General features: G+C 33.2%; 1 protein-coding gene across 5 annotated transcripts in view; it reads right to left on the bottom strand.

Annotated features, from left to right (window-relative positions):
• LOC114332180 (monocarboxylate transporter 13) overlaps positions 1-23,376 on the bottom strand; it is a 216,540-nt gene that overhangs the window by 182,595 nt on the left and 10,569 nt on the right. Inside the window, exon 1 of one of the 5 annotated variants that reach the window (XM_050657560.1) lies at positions 13,261-13,276. The exons of 3 other annotated variants lie outside the window; for them this stretch is intronic. The gene's annotated coding sequence lies outside the window, so the exon portion shown is untranslated. Of the gene's footprint in view, positions 1-12,818; positions 12,949-13,260; positions 13,277-23,376 lie in introns of those variants that run through there. One more of the 5 variants, XM_050657557.1, reaches the window with a different exon arrangement.

The following is a 23,376-nucleotide window of genomic DNA, read 5'->3' as shown; positions in this document are numbered from 1 at the left end:
GGTGGTATTCACCCACCAGGGTAAAAGTACAAGTGGGCACCAAATCAGTTTTATTTCTTGAGGTATGCTCTAACTAGTCACCAATTTTCATGCAAATCGATGGAGGTTTAACAAAATAGGAGGTGAGAACCTTTAATGACTGCACTAACTTTTCCCTTTCATCCCTTATTGCTACTTCCTGTATCCACTGAGGTGTCAGCGTGAAAGGGGTCATAATTGTCAATATACAATGGACACATTTCACAGGAAAAACTCCATTATACTTTTGACGATGATTTTTCGGCTCTAGCTCTTCGTCTATTGGAAATGGAAACAAATAGGAGTAAAAGAGGACGTGCTGAATTACTGTGGAACTCGCAAATAAAAGCAGAAATTGAAGACAGTGAGCTCACTGAAATATGTAGGTGGGTATATAATAATATAATAAGAAGAAACGTGAAATGATTTGATAATATAACATCAAAATAATTAAACCATGTTGTTCTAGGATTGCTTCATATGGTTTAAAATTCAGTTAATATATTTTCATAATGTTGAATAAATCGACTTTTAATATAAGTATCTAAAAATAATATGTTTTTGGTTCGTAATCACTGTTTTATTTCCTCTTATCGAGATACGGACTTGGAAGATTTTTTAGACTTTACATTTTGGTACGATGCGTTATCAATAACAACAATATCTATAACAATAACAACAACACTAACGGTGGTAAGTGGTGGAAAATTACGTATTAAGTAAGTTTGATATCAAGCTATTTATTGTAGTTGACAAAGTACATGTAATCATGAAAATTATCTGACTTTTTTAAACTTAAAAATAAATAAAACCTATGGTAGACTTGGGAGTACAACGACGCATCGACAAAACCAGCTTGGTCGTGTGAGCAATTTGGTATGAAAATAAACATTAAGAAAACCAAAGAGATGGCAATCCAAAAAAAAACAAAAATGGACCTCAATTTTGCGCAATAAACATGCACATTTTAGAACAGGTCAACAAGCTCAAGTACCAGGGATGTTGGATTGATAAACGCCTAAATACTGATTTAGAAATAAGATCGAGAATAGAACAGGATAGGAAATCTATCGAAAAAAATCAACTGCTATGTAAGTCTCGAATAAATCTCGAAATTCGACTACGTTTATCAAAATGCTACGTCTGGTCGACTTTTTTCTGTGAAGTTAAAACGTAGACTCTTAAAACATCAACAGAAAATAAATTGGAAGCCTTTGAAATGTGGATCTACTGAAGAATCCTTAAGATTGCATGCATATAGCATATCGCATACCTCAAACGAAGTTATGCAAAGAGTGGACAAGGAACGAGAACTTTATCAAGACAATGAAAGTTGGAAAAACATCATACCTAGTCTACCTACTGAGAAATAGAGAATAGGAAGACCAATGAAGAAGTGGATAGACGAAGTGAGAACCGATGCTAAAGATATATTGAGGGTGGACACCTGGAAGAGAGCAACCAGGGACAGAGATACTTGAAGGCGAACGCTGGGGAAGCTCATGTCCCAACTTGGTCTGGAGCTCCTAGGAGAGAATAGTAAAAGGAAAGATCGAGGGAGAGAGAACTAAGACGAAAAGACTATTGCGGCTAAGAAACATCCAACAATGACAAGGTTAAATTTTGAACAGCTGAAGATAGACTGCAGAGGCGACTTTACCTATTGTGCAGGGTGTGCGGTGCACACGGTCACCGGGATGTTGGGGGGCGCCGATCGCCAAAGAGCGGGTCCTTTACTTTGTTTCAACATAAAATATGCTTTAAAACGATTAATGAAAAATTACATTGGCACTTAAGCGCGATTTATAGATTGCCGCCCGCCCGGCTGTCCGTCCAACGGACGGACGGCGATCTTTTGATTAGTTTGAAGACATACCGACAATGGTTCCGAAATCTGTTGTGGAACCTATAAAGGTCAAATTGCTTGGGACTTGTCGGACATTTTCAAAGGCGTTTGTACAGGTGTCGCGGGATAATTTTGCGAAATAAGCTTTGGCAGAATGGATTAAGTATTTTATTTAAGTTAACATGTAAATATAAAGTAAAGCGGCTTTTCATTTGATTGAAATTATTTAAAAGGAAGATTTTCTTTTATTACTACCACAATTTACCGAAAATGCGAAAAACAAATTGCGACCAATCAGTTTGGATTTGTGAACGCTGTTGGTACGAGGGAGGCTTTATTTAGCGTGCAATTGTTGTTTCAGAAATGAAGAGATGTCAGATGTGATGTTTTTGCATGCCTGATTGACTACAAGAAGGCTTTCGATAGAGTCAGGCATGAACAAATGATGGAAGTGCTGAAGAGGACAGGGATTGACGGAAGAGACCTGAAAATAATAGCTAACCTGTATCAATCAACAGTGCTCTTAATAGATGGAGAATATACAGATCAGGTCAAAATCTTAAGGGGAGTTAGACAGGGATGCATAATTTCACCGCTGATGTTCAATCTGTACTCAAAGCACATTTTTAAGAGGCTCTAAACTCTAAAAGATATTGATGAAGGCATATCAATTAAAATGGAATCAAGTTCAGTAACCTGCGGTATGCAAATGATACAATAGTGTTTTCCAATACCATAGAAGAGCTGCAAAACTTAATGAACAAAATAACGGAAACAAGTAGAACATAAGTGGACTGGATATAAACACCAGCAAAACCAAGCTAATGATCATCAGCAAGGAAAACATAACTGGAGCAAATCTGTATGTGAACCAAATGAGAATTGAACGTGCCTCACAAGACACTCAATAATAATCAAGAGATTAGATGTCACATCGGAAAGGAAAAAAGTGCATTCTTGACTATGAGCTCTGTGTTCAAGAGCCATGACCTCACCCTAAAATCAAAAATAGGGCTCCTTCAATGTTACGTGTACTCAGTGCTTCTATACGGAGTAGAAACGTGGACATTGAAGGCAGAAACTCTATCGAAACTTTAGGCTTGCGAGATATGGTTGTACAGAAGGATCCTGAAGATACCATGGACAGACAAATTCACCAATGAAGAAGTACTATAGAGGATGAACACAACCGCAGATTTAGTCAACATCGTGAAGGCCCGTAAGCTGCAGTACTTAAGACATATAATGAGAAATCGAGGCAGATACGAGCTACTCCAATGCATTTTACAAGGTAAAATTAACGAAAAAAGGGCCTCAGGACGAAGAAGAATATCCTGGCTTGCTAACCTGAGAGCATGGTATAGAAAGACCTCAACACAACTATTCTGTATAGCAACCACCAAAGTCATCATAGCCGCAATGTTCGCCAACGTTCGGAATAGGTACCTATTCAACTATTCCATTTTGACTGCGCGTCTACCAAAGGGCGCCAGGGCATCGACTGCACATGGGCGCTACATTGGCTAGAGCCGCCTCTGAGATAGAGAATAGCAATAATTGTGGTATCAACCTGCATTGAAGAGAGGGTACTTTAAGAAGAAAGCACTAAAATAAACTACCAAGGACTAATAATCAAGAGAACACAAAAACATTTTGGATTAACCGTAGACCATGAATTAGACGATGAATTATAAAAAAGTTAATTTTCTGGTTTACTGCCTTCATCACAATTAATGAGATTTTTGTGTTCATTGTGTACTATAAAAAAGATTAGTAAGTTCAATTTGTTTAGTTAATTGTTGATGTAGGTAAATATTTTGTGTCTAATTAGTAAAAGTAGGTACCTATAGGTAATATGTACGTATGCAAATTAGTAAGTATACACGTGGTCCATTAATAAGAGTATCAAAGACAATTATTTATGTAGTATGTATAATGTATACCTACATTGTAGATAATATTGTTAATAAAGAGGAGTAAATTACTCACCTACAAACTTACTATCACTGAATATTGAATATAAGCGTGCTCTTTGACCTTGTGGAATAATGTTAATATAACCAAACAAATTTTTTTGTTTTGCGGTTACAGTTTTTATTAGCACTATCGGTATTGTCATTTATAATGAAACTATGACAGTACTAGACTTTTACTCCTGCTTCGCGTCGTTCGGCAAACTGCAGTCGCGTGCGGAAAAGAATGACTTTCTGCACTTGTTAGGAAAATAACTATATTGGTTTTTTCAGGATTCGAAAAAAATGAACACAATGCCGTGGTAATATTTTCCAAATCTATCTTTGTCTTACAACGCACTCAGCCGAATATAATATTGTCAGCATATATTGTCAGTCAGACACTGACAATCAGTGACAATTTTAAATATTTGACATTGCATCGGGAATATGTTGAGTTATTGATTAAATATTATTGATATATAGTGTATTTGATAAATAATTGATTTAAGACGTGAACTTAATAAAAAGTTATTTATTGTGTATTATTTGTGGAAGATCCAGGCAGAGAATACATCAGGATAATATATTCTGTGATCCAAGTATTTTGTTGTTAAAGATGTTCAAAATTGTAAGCGTTCCATAACAATATATTATTAAAAAATCACTTTAACACTTTTCCTCCTTTCTCGATTGAGTATTAGTCTTTGTTGTACAAATAATTTATTACAATCAATGAATACATAGTTAGTGAAAAAATTATCAGTAGTAATTGCACAAGAGCTCTGAAATTATTGAATTTTTCCCGAGTGACACTTTGACAGTTTTAATTTCACTAGCCGAAGGCGAGTGAAATTATGTCAAAGTGTCACGAGAGCAAAAATTCTATATTAATTTCAGAGGTCGAGTGCAATTTGTTGCGATTATTTCATGAATAAAACTGTTCAAAACCAAAATTTTATTGTAATTTATTTATGTAAGTACCATTAAACACACAGTTTTTATAAATATTTGACGATTGAAAGTCAGCACTTTTATAATTTTTAAAACATTAATTGTCATTAATGTCACTGAATGTATTTTTTCGTAGCAACGAAGGGCATCTGACGTAATATACTTAACGACGGGAGATTATCAAAAATTATCGATTTAATTCAGATTTCTGTAGCTTTCTATTGGTCAGAATCTCCTATGAATGAAATAATCACATTTATTAACTGAATTAATAATTTGCAATTATAAAAATAACAGTTATCCAAGAACATTCAAAACCGATCTCTTTAAATTAATGATGACATTTTCAAGTAGAATGACATTCTAGTAATGTTTACATATCCATACCAGTGTGAATTTTACTACACGTAATTCGCCGTGTAAAGACAGAAAAAGTAGGGATCCACGTAAAATATTTGCGAATTATGTACCCATAGCCTTTAGGGAAATTAATGGCACTGAAAAATTCGAATACTTAGGATTCATACTCTCAAAGAATGGAACCACCGAGCAAGAGATAACCAGCAGATTAACACAGACAAGAACATGCATTAAACAAATGAACGGGATAGTGTGGGATAGACAGATTACCAGAAATACAAAGAAGAAAATATATAACACCTTGGTACGTAGTATAAAGTATAATGACCTATGGAGCAGAGAATTGGGTAATAAACAAACAAAACAGGTCCAAAATTACAGCAACTGAAATGGAGTTCATGAGAAGAAGCTTCAGAGTAACAATGAATAGATTGCATTGGAAATGAGGAGATAAAACGAAGAATGTCACTAGAACAAGACATCCTCAGCTCAGAGCCGTAACTATCATTGGGGCAACCGGGGCAGTGCCCCTGGGCCTCCGAACAAAGGGGGCCCCGCAGTGGCCCTTCTTTGGTTGACCGTGCATATATTTTAACGAGGAAAATAAAAAGATGTATTGTTATGCTCTACTTTATCTATTTATTTAGATTGATTAGCAAATTCTTAATTTAATTGTTTATTCAATTATTTTATTTACTGCCTATGTAAAAACAAAACTAAATTCAAATTAACTTTTCCAATCAATTTTATTCTCAGGGCTAATTTTGTATTTGATACTATACCTGTGATCTGTGGCTTCTAGTATTTCTAGTTCCTTACTTCTTCCAGGGTGGAAACAGGGAAATTGGAAACACTCAAAATCATATAAAAGTAATCTATTGCTTTTATCAAATAAGCCGTGTACATATGATTCAAAAAATACTAAAATTTAACTTTGTTGCAACAATTTCTGTATGAACAAATTGGAAGAAGAAATCGGAATAGAACAGGGCCCCTGAGGCTTGAGCTAAGCTGGGTCCCCGAGACCTTAACATAAAAATTTAAATTATTCCTTAGGAAATTAGTTATTTTGACGTAATAAAACCTAAAAGCCATTGGAAGAGGGGGTCCGGGCTAAGCTGGGGACCCCGATACCATTCGTAAAGATATAAAGATCTCCAGGATACAAGTCCAGGAAGGAATGCCGCAGGGGAGTATTTAATCGCCCATTACATATAACATTTTTGTTTCAGATTTGCGAACATGTAAGAATATTTTCTAAAAAATTTGTAACATCAGTTTCTATGGGTATCTCTTTAGAAATTTCAGAACATTTTTCAAACATTTTTCCCGACACCCCTTCCGCTGGGGGTAAACCCCCCGGTAGGGGGCCCCAATGGAAGACCCACAGACACCCCGGTAGGGGGCCCCCAGATCACGTTTGCGCCGGGACTCCCAACTTCGTACTTACAGCCCTGCTCAGCTACATCGAAGAAAAACGTTTAATTTGCAATGGACATGTGAGAAGAGCAGATCGTACAAGTAGGATATCAAAAACTTCGGATTGGAGCCCAATAGGAAAGAGAAGACGAGGTAGACCCCGAAGATCATGGAGGGATGAAGTGGAAGAGGCCATGGAAAGACGAGACCTTAGAGGCGGAGAATCACAGAACAGAAACGACTGAAAACGTTGGTTGAAAGAAGGAAGGTAGCGCTATCTGTGAAAATCCGTATATAGATAGATAAATTGCAAATGGCAATGCAAAAACCACGTGGTTGCTTCTTGCTTTTAAATAGACTTAGTTGTTTGTTGTTGCGCTTTAAAGTAAGTTTAATCCTTTGACTCACAAATTATGTATTATAGATGATGAAAACTGATGTATTCGACTGTTACCTACTCAATGGAACTTCATTTTACCTAACAATAAAACACTAAAAACTTTTGTTTTTAACACATCCAAAAAATTTATTACAAATTATTGTCACTATAGCTGTTTTGGCAGAGTGCTTTTTTTAAGTTATCTATTTTTAGTATGCGTCTACACTTTAAAGTATCTAACTGAATAAGTTGGTTATTCAAAATTATACCCGTATGTTTTGATTTATTAATTTCCATAGATTATAATAAAGATAGCTTAGTGCCTTTATTGGTCTAAAAATTGGTCTAAAAGAATGATTATGATCTAGAAGGTGAAGTGCATATGTAGAATACCTATATTTTTCTATTGTTGAAAGCCCTTTTGTGTTCTACTACATGTTTGTTAAATGTTCTACCAGTTTGACCGATGTAAGCTTTTGCCGTTAAGTCGTTTTTTAAATATCAAATCTCCCAAAATTTTTTTTACTTTTTATATTGTCTTGTTCTTAAGAAACGCCATTTTCGTTATCGAATTTCCTTCACAAACGATAAATTATAAATTTTAATAAGCTAAAAACTAGGTAATTATTTGCCTTTCAAAACGTAAGAGTATTTATCAATTTCTTACAGTTAATTGGTAAATATTTAAAATTGATAAGAAATAATAATTTCGGATATATTCGGCTGTCGTTTTTTGTTGTTGGTTTCAAAATTCTTTCAGGTTTTTTTATTAATATGGTTCAAGTTATTTTTACTGTAATATATTAGTTTTTAATCGTGTACAAATGAATATCACATCATTATAAACAAAAACAAAATAATTGTTATTGACGGCTGCGGTTTTTCAGATTGTTGTGTAATTTATGTATCATTGGTATCAACATCTTGGTCAACAACGATAAAATAGAATGTTCTAAACTAACTTGGCTAATATTCTAGAAAACATTTATTAAAGTTTCATAAAACTACACAGAATATCCTGACCATGATCTTAAAATATCATTACGGGATATAAACGCAGAAAGAGATCTTACTCTATATTATAATAGGTATTTATGATATAAGTGTTAAAAGTACACGTTTAAGGCACGCATGTGAAAATTTGCAGAATGAGCGATAGCGAGTTCTGCAATTCACATGAGTGTCTTAAAAATGTACTTTTTAACACGCATATCATACAATATTTTTTCTACAAACGTAATTACAGGACAATATCTACAAAAACTTTTACTTGAACTTGACTGACATTCCATTTTTATATTTTTTTGACATTACATCAAAATTGCCTATACGGTCAATACGAACTGCAGTGCCTTAAAATTTTTTTAAAGCACTAGTGCCTTAAAGTAGCATTTTTAACGCTCGTATAGAGTGCTAAAAATTTCATTTTTAACACGGTTGTAGAAAAAAACAATTAAAAACCTCTATCAAAACATTAACAAAGGCAGCATTGCTGGGCAACACTAAGTCCTATGCTACTCAATCTAATCTCCGATGAGGTCATAATGGTAGGCGAGCAAAGTATGCTAAATGTGCAGTCACTCGAGCGCTGCGGGGACCTATTGGGTTGTGATTATTAGATTATAAAACCAAAACAAGCTAAATAAAATTTTCCATTTTAGTGGGAACTTTCCATTTTTAATTCAATTTTCCATTTCCAACAATCGTTTTGTAGGGGAGTGCATTTAGATTTTCACTTCGGAAAAAATCAAATAAGATAGAACTTTTTGTAATTTCATTAAGAAATGTTTAATACACAACTTATCACAAAGTTCTACTCGAGAAGTGGGTGCTTCATTTTTTATTAAACAAATGAACTACGAAATTAGAGGTTTTTTTTAAATAACTCAGAAAATATAAATTTTAGAAAAAAACTGACTCGACCATTGAAAAATTCAGAAAATTTTACAAAAAAAACCTTATATAAAGAATTTGGGAGGTGGCATTCGGATTTTTGCAGATAAAGTTAGGTGATACCTTCAGTAATAATAATTGACTTATGCTCCTTCTCAAATATGCCCAGAACAAATTTCGAAAAACATCGATTATTTTCTGCTTTCTTTGCTTATAACTTTATAACGATTCGTTTTGGAACAAAGTCGTAGAGAAATAAAATATAGATAATTGAATTTTGTATGATATACGACTTGTCAAAAATGTCTTAAGGCTTTAAGGTATTACCTTTTCTGCAATATAGCAATAAATACAAAATAAGGGGGCAAAATACGCCTGTTGTTATTCAATGTTTCTTAACCACTTTGGGGCACTTAGAACCTTAGTAATTCGTTTAGAAAATTCTTATAACTTACTTAAATGGTCTACCAAATTTTCTTTAAAATCGACCTAATAAATTTTGCATAATAAATTTGCAATCTAAATGTTTTTAAAAAAGTTCAAATTTTTTAAAATCTTTCTAAACAAAAAGTAGACCATTTAGAAGTTGGCTAATTTTTTTACATATAAAGAGGTGTTTTACCTATCTAATACACTTTACAGAATTAAAATCGGATTATTTAAGGGGCCTCAGCAATGTTTTAAAATTATAAACAATTTTTGGCTTATAAACAAATAAGCTTTGTTTAATAATAAAAAAATTAATTTCTAGCAATGCAAATAATTAAAACAAAACCGGTATAATTTGGTTTAAACTTTCAAATGCAGTCAGCAGAATTGCTATTTTATTTTTCTACGAGCGTGCAAAAATGTCTACTTTCGCGCACGCATTTTAGTTTAGAAAGCTTTACTTTTCCGCACGCGTGTTACTTTTCCGCACGCGTTTTACTTCTCCGCACGCGTTTTACTTTTCCGCACGCGTGTTAATTAAGATATGTTAATATGGCCTTAAAATAATTATAATACATGCAATAAACTAATATTTAGATATTATTTACTAATTTATTTCAAATATATCTTATTGTGTTCAAGTTTTAATGAAATTAACGCGATAATTCGATGAAATAAAATAATTTTGACATAATATTCGAAAGTCAAATCAGTAGACAATAACAGTGGTTTTGAATCGTCGTCATGGAAACCAAGATCGTCGTTATGCTAACCAATTATGCTGAAACTTTGGTTTTGACAACCTTGACAAAGAATTAATTTATGTATGTTTTTTCATATTAATTAAATTAATTGATTAAGATTTGGTCATTTTTTAAAGACTCGTAGAAAAAATATTGTTCCTAACGCTTGCAGAAAGTCTCTTTTCCGCACTCGACTGCTTGCCGAACTCCCGCTTCGCGTCGTTTGGCAAACTGCAGTCGCGTGCGGAAAAGTATGACTTTCTGCACTTGTTAGGAAATAGTATATTGTGCAACAAGTGCAGAAAGGTACTAATTTCTCACGAGTTTGAAAAGTTGCGGTACGAGCGCAAGCGAGTGCCGCAATTCAAACGAGTGAGAAATTACCTTTCTGCACGTGTTTCACACTATACTTTTTCTACAAGCACAGTTTTTCCTAAAAATAAAAATCACAATTTCCAAACGACGATTAATTATAATAGGTACCTATGTGATAAATTTTAAACTGTATTTAATTAATACCTACTAATCAATTTAAATTCCTTATACCTAAATAAATTGCACAGAAATCAGTTAAAAAATTAATGCACTGCCTTAATTTGTTTAAATTTAAACAATTATTACACATTATTGACATTATATGTATGCAGTCACGGATTTACACAAAACCTACTTCATTCGACGTCTCTTGCACAGGTTGCTAAATCCTTATTGGTTATTTGATAATTATAAAATGTTTAATAAGAATAAAATTGTAAAATAAAACAGTTGTAACATCCATAATTTAGTTTCTATGCTATAGTTAAATATAATAATTGTCTTATAGGTTATATATTTGTCTAAAGTTTAACCACGGATGTAAACAGAATATAACGTTACTCAGAATGCGGTAGTCCACGGATGTAAACAGAATATAACGTTACTCAGAATGAGGTAGTCAACTGTGCAGAAAAGAACTTTGCGGCACAGAAACGTCACTTTGCGGCACAGAAACGTCACTTTTCTGCACACTAATGTCAAATATCTTATACTGTGAGAAAATATCAAGTTTGCTAACATAAAACCGTGCAGAAAAGTGCACTTTGAATAGTGGTTGTAGAAAAATAACTATTTATAATCAAATTTATTCGCGTTCAAAAATTGCAATTTTTCGATTTTTTAAAGTTCCACCGCATTTATCTCGAAAACTATGCATCCTACGAAAAAACTTGTAAGAACATTTTTTGCTTACAATTACCCAGGAAATACAAAAAAATGTTTTATTTTGCGAAAAATCGATGTTATATAATTCTTCAAGTTCTTTGTTTATAACAATCTTATCGACATCCAGATCAACTGTTAACCAAAAAATTCGTGTTCTACGGGTCAAAATACATAAAAAAACTTGGGTAAGTCCATCTAAATTAAGGAGCCCGTAGCACCCCCTCCTGGCCACAGCACTAATTTGTTTATAAGCCAAAAAATTGTTTATAACTTTAAAACATTGCTGAGGCTGCTTAAATAATCCGATTTCAATTCTGTAAATTGCATTAGATAGGGCTTTTCATTCACAGTCATTTGTTTCGAGCTTCTGTCAAATGTCGTATAATCCTTGTATATTAATATTATACACAGATTATACAACATATGACAGAAGCTCGAAACACATGACAATCGATGAAAAGCCCTATAGGTGGAGTGCCTCTTTATATGTAAACAAATTGAAAAATCTTTATATGTTATAGTTTTTGTTGTGCAAAATTCTAAAAAATTTTAATTAAAAAAAAAGTTTAGATTGCAAAATTATTATGCAAAATCTAGTAAGTTAATTTTAATGAAATTTGATGGACGGTTTTAGCACATTATAAAAATTTTCTAAGCGAATTAGGAAGGTTCCAAGTGTAACCTAAGTGATGGAAAAACATTGAATAAAGACAGACTTGTTTTGCCCCCTTATAATTTATTGATATTTTGCAGCAAGGGTGATAGATTAAGACATTTTTAACCAATCGTATCTGAGACAAAATTTAATTATCTTTGTTTTATTCCTATACGACTTTGTTCCAAAATGAATCGTTGTAAAGTTATAAGCAAAGAAATTAGACAAAAAACGAAATTTTTTGAAATATTTTATTTTTTTTTTATTAATGTTCCGGGCATATCTGAGAAGGAGCATAAGTCAATTATTAATAACGAAGTTATCACCCAACTTTATCCGCAAAAATCCGAATACCACCTCTCATATCCACCTAAAAACAGATCCTTCCTGGTCTATATGGACTTGAAAGCTGGACACGTGGACACTGAAGCAAGTACACATAAATAAGCTAGTCATTTGAAATGTGGTGTCACAGAAAGATGCTTGGAATAGTGTGGAGACAGAAGAAAACAAACACGGAAATATTGCGAAAAATGGGCAAAGAATACGAAATAATAATAATAACCAAATAAAAATAAGAAAGTTATAACATCTGGGACATATAATGAGGGGACAGCGATAGACTGGTAGCACAGGGAAAGATAAGAGGAGGAAGGAGTATAGGAAAAAGGAGAGTGTCTTCGTTGAAGAATTTAAGGGACTGGTTTAAATAGAACTCTTTATAGCAGGGGCAGATAGAGTAAAGATAGTGATGATGATATCCAACCTCCGATTGGAATATGGCACTTAAAGAATAGATAGAACGTATAAATATATCGCTAAAGATATAATGTAGATAATAATTATTGTAACACGAATGCTACTCTTGCTCTAGTAATACATGGTCTGCAGAGGTGTATAAATAAAAAATAAGTATTGTTACTTAGCCGATTCCCTATCCTGACAATTTAAAAATACTTTTTTAACTCACCTGAACAGCGCACATTTTCTGCTAGTCTATAATTTAAACGTATATTTCATTTCATAGAATCTAAACTAGATTTAAAAAATAAAAGTTATTCATGAGCTTTCAGATAACGAACTTTATCCCACAATCACGACTTACTACTGATAATGACAGTTGATATTTTTATTTTAGCTACATAAAGGAGAGGTCAGTGACTCGAAACCTATTTCAGGAGAAAATGTTAGTAAACTGACATGACGACATGACATACCTAACATTAGCATGAAAAGGCCGATTTGTAAACATTTTGATTATACAAAATGTAGTTTTGTTAGTGTTTCCAGCGTCTGGATCTTCACTGATTTGTCTGATTTAGAAAGATATAACGGTAGTTCAGAGAGTAATAAACATGGATTATATAACTCATATTAAATCTAATGTGGATTGTGAAAAATAGACTACTTACAGTTGAGTCCATGGTTCTTTACCCGTGCGTCATTTGTCGCAGGAGACGAAAAAGTGACGGAGCGGTTCCGCAACTGTTGGGAAGTCGTTCTCTGAATGTAGTTCGTTCTACTTGCGGAACGCATTACGGAACGGTCACCATGACAGTGAGCCAGGGCCGGATTTAAGGTGGGCAGGCTGGGCAGCTGCCCAGCCTGCTAGTGACCCCCACATTCCGGGGGCCACCACAAAGCCCCAAACTAAAAATATCAGCACATTATTCACATAGAATAATTTTTGCCAATCAATTAACTGTAATATTTCGTTAAATGGAAGGTTTCTCTCCTATTAAAAATGAATTTTTGGCAAATTACGGTCATAAAGCAGAAGATATGTTAGATTTTTGGGTCTCGGTGAATTCGTAACTATTTTAATCCCCCATCCTAATTACAGGGCAACTCGTAACTCTGGCGCGCAGGTAATTCTTCGATAACCCACTAACTACCGGTGAATTAGTAACTTTCATTTTTAAGTAATGTTGATAATTTAATACCGGTATTCCAGGTATGTACCTGTAAAAATTACTCTCTCTGAAGGTGGTGTAAAATCCTTTATGTATTGTCTCTTGGAAGAGTTACTAGAGAAAATCCAAATAAATTTTGTGAAAATGACTGAAATTCTTGTAACAGATAACAGATTTCGTAATGAGTGCACGTGGGTGTAAGTTATTGGTGGTAAATAATTTTAAATTTCAATTAAAGAAAGTGCTAAAAAGTGGAAAAGATTTATGGTACTGTTCTGCATCTGGTTGGAAGGCAACCTGTTATACCGACGGAATCAGACGGCCTGCTATCATACGGCCCCTATTTTCATTTAAAAAAAATCATCGATTGCGTCATCACGCCCAGATGGATGACGTCACTGGTATGATATGTATACCAAAAAATTAGAATTTAAAAATAAAAATCGACTTATTTCGGGATTTATCTCCAGAGACGCCCATTCTCGAGAAAATGAATTTATTCCAACTCAAACGTCCTCACTGTATTTGTTTATAAGCCAAAAAAGTGTTTATAATTTTAAAATTTAATTCTGTAAAGTGTATTAGATAGGTAGAGAGCCTCTTTATATGTGAAAAAATTAGCAAACTTCTAAATGGTCTACTTTCTGTTCAGAAAGTTTTTAAAAAATTTGCACTATTTTAAAAAAATTTAGATTGCAAAATTATTATGCAAAATCTATCAGGTAGATTTTAATGAAATTTGGTGGACAATTTAAGTATGTTATAAGGATTTTTTATGCGAATTACGAAGGTTCTAAGTGCAACCAAAGTTGTTGAAAAACACTGAATAAAAAGAGGCTTATTTTGCCCCCTTATTTTGTATTTATTGCTATTTTTCAAAAGGGTAATAATTTAAGACATTTTTAGCTAGTCGTATATCATAAAAAATTCAATTATCTTTATTTTAATTCCCTACGACTTTGCTCCAAAATGAATCGTTTTAAAGTTATAAGAAAAAATGTAGAAAAAAATTAATGTTTTTCGAAATTTTTAAATATTTTAATTGTTTTATTAATGTTCCGGGCATATTTGAGAAGGAGCATAAGTCAATTATTATTAACGAAGTTGTCACCTAACTTTATCTGCTGTCAAGTCCTTTGTACTTAAAGGACGTAAGTATTTGTAATGAAATAATACTCGATGTAAAATACTTTATTTTAAAGAATTATGCACATGGTTTCCATTTTCTATCGCAGTATTAAGTATGTGACAGCTGTCGTTCAGATGACAGTAGTACCAACCTACATTCATGGTTAAGGGAGTTTTACACGAACATAACACCTCCTCCCTTGACCATGAATTACAAAAGTTAACTAGAAGTAAAAGTACTTACAAATTCAGTCTGGTAACAGGTTTCCTTACTCTAGTGGAACGCCTTAAAATGGGTTCCTCAGTTTCAGTTTGAGCCCCAGGTACACTATTCGAACTTTCCATATTGTTTGAAATTTCGGATTCATCAGTAATCACTTCGGTAGGTGGTGGTGAGACACTGTGCTCTGGAATTGATGCCTCCCTCGGAATCAAATTGTGAGTAATGGTATCCGGAATGTAACATGTTGGATTATTTTGAGATGGAGTATATTCCCCAATTTGCCGTATTTGGTCTACATGACGTTTCCATGTTCTACCATCATCTAACTGAATTAAATAATGCAATAACCCTAATCTGAGTACAATAATGCCAAATTGCCATTTAGAATGAAAATAATCCCTCACGGAAACCCTAGTTCCTATATCAAAGTTTCTTAGACTCATATCAGTATAGGTAACTCTATCACTACATGAAGGTTTAAGTAAATCTAATCTATTCCTTATTTGTCTTCCTAACATAAGTTCTGAGGGACTTTTACCTGTAACTGTATGTGGGCTTCTGCGGTATTGCATAAGTAGCTTACATAATTCAAACTCCCTGTCATTTCCCTCACTTCGCATAGCCCTTAAACATTTTTTCAGTATTTGGACATATCTCTCTCCCTGTCCATTAGTTGCAGGATGGTAGGGTGCAGTAAATTTTTGTGTAATTCCATTATCTTTCATAAAAGTTCTAAACTCATGAGAGTCAAATTGTCTACCATTGTCTGTAACAAAAACTTTAGGAATACCAAAAGTTGTAAAAATTTTTCGGCAAATTTCAATAGTAGTTTTTGTAGTAGTATTTTTTGTAAAATGAATTTCAGGCCATTTACTGAAGGAATCTACCAATATAAAATAATAACCTCCATTGAAAGGTCCAGCGTAATCAGCATGCACTCGTTCAAAACAAAATTTTGGTGGCTCCCATATATGAGAATTATCTTTAATTGGGTTGTTCTTGTGCTTATTGCACTCTAAACAATTTTTACAAAGTGACTCAATATCCTGGTCTATGTGAGGCCACCAGTAATAACTACGAGCTAAAGATTTCATTCTAACTATTCCAAAATGTGCAGTATGTAATTCTGTCAAAATTTTATTTCTCAATTTAGTAGGTATAACTACTCTTTGTCCTCTCATAATAACATCAGATTGTAATGAAAATTCAGCTTGATTTATATTGAAGCTAAATCGTTTATCAACAGGGTTTCCTGTTTTTAACCCAACAAGTAATTTTTTTAAGGTATGATCATTTTTTGTATGAAAAGCTAGATCTCTAATATTTGTAGGCAAAGTTTCAATTTGATTTATTTCAAAAATATCTGGCTCATCATGTGTGAAATTTTGTTCTGATTTTATAGGTAGACGTGAAAGTGCGTCAGCATTGAGATGAGAATCTGTATTTTTGTAACGAATGTCATAATTCAAACCTTGTAAGAAAATTGCATAATGTTGCATTCTTGTTGCACTTAAAACTGGTAGGCTTTTATCAGGTGCAAAAATTTGAACTAACGGTTTATGATCAGTGAGCAAAGTAAATTTCCTAGCACATAAATAATTGTAAAATTTTTTTACTCCAAAAATTATGCTGTAAGCTTCTTTGTCTATTTGTGAGTACCTTTGCTGTGTAGTAGTAAGAGTTTGAGAAGCAAACTGTAAGGGTCTCTCTGTACCATCTGAAAAGATATGTGAAAGTACTGCACCTACCCCATAGGGTGATGCATCAGTTGCTAGGACTAATGGTAAATTTGGGTCATAGTGACATAAAACATTTCTAGAACAAATGAGTTTTTTTGCTTTGTCAAACGCAGTTTGACAAGTATTCGACCATTTAAAATTGACATTCTTTTTAAGTAAATTATTTAATGGTTGTAAAATTGTAGAAGTATCTTTTAAAAAACGTCTGTAATAATTAATTAGGCCACAGAAACTCCGAACTTGAGTTCTGTTTGTAGGTATTGGAGCATTTGCAATTGCAGTTACCTTATCTGCACTAGTAGACACACCCGTTTTACTCATCTTATATCCACAGTAGTCAATCTCGTCTTTGAAAAATTCGCTTTTATCCAAATTTATATGTAAATTATGTTCAGATAATTTCTTTAAAACTTGTTCAAGTCTTTGTAAATGTAAGGTATTATTTGGAGCTGTAATTCTTATATCATCCTGAAATATTGAAATACCATCTATTCCTTGTAGCATTTGCTCCATTAAACGTTGCCATTTGGCAGGAGCACTAGCAATTCCAAACATTAATCGATTTGGTTGAAATAAACCTTTATGGGTGTTTAATGTAAGTAAATGTTTCATTTCATCTTTTATTGGCAAGTGTAAGTAAGCTTTCGTAATATCTATTTTTGTATATTTGTCCCCACCTGCTAATTGGGAAAGTAGGTCATCTGGTGTAGGTAAAGGGTATTCATCCACTTCAATGCAAGGGTTTAATGTGATTTTAAAATCACCACAAATGCGTATGTCCCCATTTTGTTTAACTACAGGAACAATAGGAGTTGCCCAGTCCGAAAATGCTACTTTCTTTAAGACTCCCTGATTTACTAAGGACTCTAATTCTGCCTCAACTTTAGGGCGTAATGCAAAAGCTACAGGACGGGCCTTACAAAATTTTGCTTTAGTACCAGGTTTTAGATAAATTTCAGCCTCTAACCCTTTTATTTCACCAACTGACTTTTCAAATAAATGTTTATATTTATCTAACAAAGTTGCAATTTCAAAATTTTCATGTAGAATTGTATTTACCTGATGTAAATTGATTTCCAGAGCATGTATCCACTCTCGACCAACCAGTGAGTAGCCATCACCATCCACCACATACAACTTTAGAGTGTGCTTTAATTCCTGGTGCTCAACCTCCACTGAAACTAAACCTAAAACATTCAAATTATTTTTGCAGTATGTAGTTAATTTAACATCCGATTTTTGTAATTGTAATGCAGGAAAATATTTTTCAAATATATTTTTATTTATGATTGTAACAGCAGCGCCAGAATCAATTTCAAAATTTAAAATATTACCATTCACTTTTAAATTTATAAAAAATTTATCTTTGCAATTTCCAGCATTTACTTCTAAGACCTCTTGAGCAGAGTTTACTGAATTTACTTGCCTGTGTGAATTTTGTTGTGCCTTTAAACAAACTTTTTGAATGTGTCCGACGTTTTTACAAAAGTTACAGATTAAATGCTTTTTATTACATTTATCGGCTAAATGCGAGGTGTCTCCGCATCTATAACAAGCCCTATTACGGTTATTTGACATTGTAAAAGTATTATTAGGAGAGCTACTATGATTATTTACTGTATTATTATCATTAAATTTACTAGTGTTTGTATTTTTATGAAAACTTTTTGCTTTCGCATTTAAAACATTTATACTAGCCTGATTGTAATTATTGTTGTGAGAAAATTGATTACTATCCTTTTCTGAAGTTTCCATGCTTGCTGCAATTTCTACGGCTCGGTCCAAGTCCAATCCCTTTGTTTCTAATAGTCTGGCTTGAATCCTCTTTGACTGTAAACCAAAAACAAACTGATTTCGTATAGCACTTTTTAAATATGTGGAAAAGTTGCAGTTTATGGCAAGTTTCTGTAGAGAATGTAGGTATTCTTGTATACTTTCGCCTTCTGCTTGTCTTTTTGATTGAAACCTAAATATTTCAGCAATTTCAAGTGGTGCAGGGTTGTAAAAATTATCCATTAACTTAACTGTATCCTCATATGACTTGTCTTCAGGGACCTCTGGAGCTAGTTTATCGCACAGTGTATCGTATGCTTCCGACCCCATGTAATGTAGTAAATAGGGCAATTTCATTTCCTCTGGAATTTTAAAAACTTTGTATGCTCCTTCCAGCCGTTTTACCCACCTGGACCATTTTGTAGCTGTCTGGTTAAAAGGTTCAACGGAAAACTGGAATGTAGAAACTTGTGTAGACATTACTGGAGCTGTAGCAGGTGCAACTATCGCAGTTGTAGTCGAGGAACTCGTGTTTGTACCGGCTGTAGTTGGAACGTTGTAGTTGATGTAGTGTCTGTAATATTTGTATCCATTATCCTCGTCGCCAAATGTCAAGTCCTTTGTACTTAAAGGACGTAAGTATTTGTAATGAAATAATACTCGATGTAAAATACTTTATTTTAAAGAATTATGCACATGGTTTCCATTTTCTATCGCAGTATTAAGTATGTGACAGCTGTCGTTCAGATGACAGTAGTACCAACCTACATTCATGGTTAAGGGAGTTTTACACGAACATAACATCTGCAAAAATCCGAATGCCACCTCGCACATCCACAAATAGACGTTTTTTTTTACAGATCTGCCCTGGTCTATACATATAATATTGTTTCAATCAAAAGAGATTTCAATTTTTGTTATTTTTTATAGGTACATATTATAATACACAACATGTTTTTAAGCAAACCAAGAACCATTCGCTTACATAATAATATGCTATATGCCCCGTGTTGGCTTAATCCGTTACTGTTCAAATTTATTTCTTACCTTTTAACCTATTAACAACTATTAAACAATGGTTTCGAATTCACCTGTATAAAGTTGCGAGTTGGTCAGGTAGAAAAGTTACGAATTGGCCGGTGTACATTTTGATTTAAAAAAGTTTGTCATTAAGAGTTACGAGTTGGCGCGTGTCCAAATTTTTTAATGACATTCTTGCAAGAAGATGATATCGATTTAAAATGCTGCAGGGGACAGTCCTACGACAATGCGTCAGTTATGAGTGGAAAATACAATGATGTTCAGCTAAAATTTAGATAACATAATATCTTGGCGTTGTAGATTCCATGTGTCGCCCACTCTCTAAATTTAGGTGCTAAAGCTGCAGCTAAGTGTTGTCCTGCTGCCATAGAATTCTTTGATTTCTTGGAAGGACTGTATGAACTCTATGTAGTTTTCACTTCCTCTACATATAGATACAACTTGTTAATCGAATGTTTAAAAACGTCTTTAAGCGAGAGCAACGCCGACCATGGCAGAAATATTATTGCTCCTAAAAAAGAGTAAATACTACTAGATGCTCGTCTAGAAGTGATGCCGCAAAAGAACTAGTTAAAGGTTATAATCAGATTAAAGGAGTATTATCCAAAATTTCAAAAGACGATGGGCAACAATTTAAAACTCGTAACGATACAAATGGTTTGTATAATCGAGTGTGTTTACTGAAAATAGGGATATTTTTGCAATATTTTGGAATGACGACAAACAGCACAAGTCGTATTCTCCAAGATCCAAATATTGACCTTAATTCAGGAGTGGTGGCACTTAAATCAATTAAAAAATTTATATTCTTTTAAGGAATACTTTAGAGACTGAAATGACAACATCAGAGAAATTTAAGACTCAAAATTTTATAGCTATTATAGATCACTTCATTTCCTCTTCAAGTCATAGGCTTTCGGCATATGAATCCATTCATTCCAATTTTGGATTTTTACATTATTTGGAAAATTTAACTCCCAATGAAATTGCAGCTCACTCACTGAAGCTTACCTACAATTATAGCAATTATTTAGATGAAAAACTAGGTGTCGAACTAGTACAATTTGTAGAATTTTTCAATTTATTTAAAGAGGAAATCGGCTCATCAAATATAAGTAAAGAACTTCAAATGTACCGACGACGGTTAAAAGAAAAAAATGTGAATGATGCGGTTCCAAACGTTGTAGTGACACTTCGTTTATATTTAGTTCTTATGGTAACTAACTGAAGTGGAGAGAGATCATTCTAAAAATTTAAGTTAATTAAAAATAGACTTCGGTCTATGATAGGCCAAGAGCGTTTGAACCATTTCTTTATAATGAGCATTGTACGCAATGCTTTAAAGCAACTAGACATGGCCTGCCCGACATAATCAAGGAATTTTCAGTTGAAACATCTCGAAAAGTACCCGGTCTTTAACCATACCATAGTCATAACAACAATTTGTTTAATGGTAGGAGGTAGGGCCCCACACCAATTCTGCCCAGGGGCCCCCACTGCCTTAAATCCGGCTCTGCAGTGAGCTCATTTTAATTCCGCTACCTCGGTCCAACGTATGCTACTTTTGTGAATGTGTCAATAGACTTACGGAAAGATGGCGTCAAGTACTAATTATAAATTGGAAAATAGTAAACAATCCAAGGTCTTTGACCATGGTTATGAAGTAAAAAACAATTTATTCCTCACATATAACAGAAAATAGAAAGTGATAGGCTGTCACGAATTTAAGGAGCGGAGCGTTCACAAGACGAAACACAACTGTTACCGCTCCATCGGGAAATGCTCCCTCACTTTTTCGTCTCCTGAATGTGACCATTGATACCTGGCGAGATAAAACACATACCTACCTACTTTTTTCATTGTCTTCCGAGCATGAAACTAAAGATAAACCAGCTACTATTCCTGTTATTCTTTGCGTCACGATATAAGAAATTTGGTCTGACGCTGATGGGTTGTCCCTACCGATTTAGTATCATAATAACAAACAACAAACCCTCCAGGAGCGGATTCGCTAAAATTAAGGGGAAAGGAACAAAATGCAAGATTTTGACGCCTGTTAAAATTTTCAATGTGTTTGAAATGTAATCATTTTTTTCGAATCCTGAGAAAATTAATATGTAAGTATTTTTGAAAAATTTAAACGCAGAATGAAAAATTACTTTATTACCGAGGGCCGAAAGTCCCTTGGAATGAATTAAAAGTTTCTTTTGAATGAGATATTTGAAATTAAAAATCACACTAAATTTTCTCTTAGTTTTTCACCCATGTAACTTATTAAAATAAACATTATAGAAGTTTTCAGGGACTTTCGGCCCTCGGTAATAACGTAACGGCTTAAAGCCGAAAGTTTGTACCCATCCCCTTAAAAAAAGTTCAAGTCTTCAAGTAGATATATTTTAATTGGGTTGGAATAATAAATATAAATTTAAATATCATATCATTATATTTATCACGTATTTATATCTATGTAGTTATAGGTATGCCGGTTCCTAAAAAAACTGATACGACTCTTAGTAAGATTTCATCATGTTGAGCAGTGTATTTAATTGATCTGACATTATATTTATTATGACAGACAAATAATAAAATAAACAAAAACAAACAACTGATTCATGAAAAAACTAATAAGTATTTTAGAAAAATTTAAACGCAGGATGAAAGATTACATTATTACCGAGGGCGGAAAGCCCCTTAGAATAAACAAGCAGTTTCTATTGAATGAAATATTTGAAATTAAATATCACACTTTTTTTTTATTTTCAGCCCTGTAACTTATCAAAATAAATATTATAGAAGTTTTCAGGGACTTTCAGCCCTCGGTAATAATGTAGTCTTTCATTCTGAGTTTAAATTTTTCAAAATTATTTATTAGCTTTCTCAGGATTCGAAAAAAAATGAATACAATTAAAATACATTGAGAATTTTGACATGCGTCACAATTTTGCATTAACTCAATGTAAAATTCTAAACTGTTGAATTCCAGCTTCCCTAATTATTTGACATCAAAAGACATTAGAAACTATTTGTAGATGATTCAAATCTGTATTGAAAACAACTGTTAAAATTGGTCTACGTAATTAAACATATTCCAAAATTTTGTAAAAATGTAATAGGTACATTTCAGTTTTCAGCCCAAACTTAGGCCACACACAATGCAATAATGTTCACATTTTTGAACTGTCAATATTTTTATTTTATCATCTATTGTTTAAAAACAATACAGTTGATAAGATACCCTCAGTTGCGGAGAAAGTATTAATAATAAAGATTAATAATAAAGTCTAATAACCGTGGAACAGAATAAGCTATCTGACAAATTTTAAGATTTGGCAGTGACATTGACAGTATGTAAATATTAAGTATTTATCCTTCAAAATACACTGCTCAATTTTCTACAAAATACGCGTCAAGAGTCGTATCAGTTTTTTTTGGAACCAGGTGTACAATGAAATAAGAGAAATGAACAAATTAAAGAAATTAAGGAAAATAATGATAATAACAGTAAAAGATTAAAAGAGTGGTAGCAAAAATCAGAATTAAAAAGATAACATTATAAAAAATAACCTAGAAAATAACATAGAAAATAACATAGAAAAATAAAATTTGAAGTTTAGACGGAAAAAAATAAATACAAATTACAATTCTATGTCACTATCGCTGTCATCTTCACTAGAATCGTCATCATCTAATGTTATAATTATTGGTTTAATA

The sequence above is a fragment of the Diabrotica virgifera genome, chromosome 8, assembly GCF_917563875.1.
Source record: "Diabrotica virgifera virgifera chromosome 8, PGI_DIABVI_V3a".
NCBI classification, from domain to species: domain Eukaryota; kingdom Metazoa; phylum Arthropoda; class Insecta; order Coleoptera; family Chrysomelidae; genus Diabrotica; species Diabrotica virgifera.
Note: the sequence above shows the minus strand (reverse complement) of the source record. Positions and strands in the feature narration are given on the sequence as shown.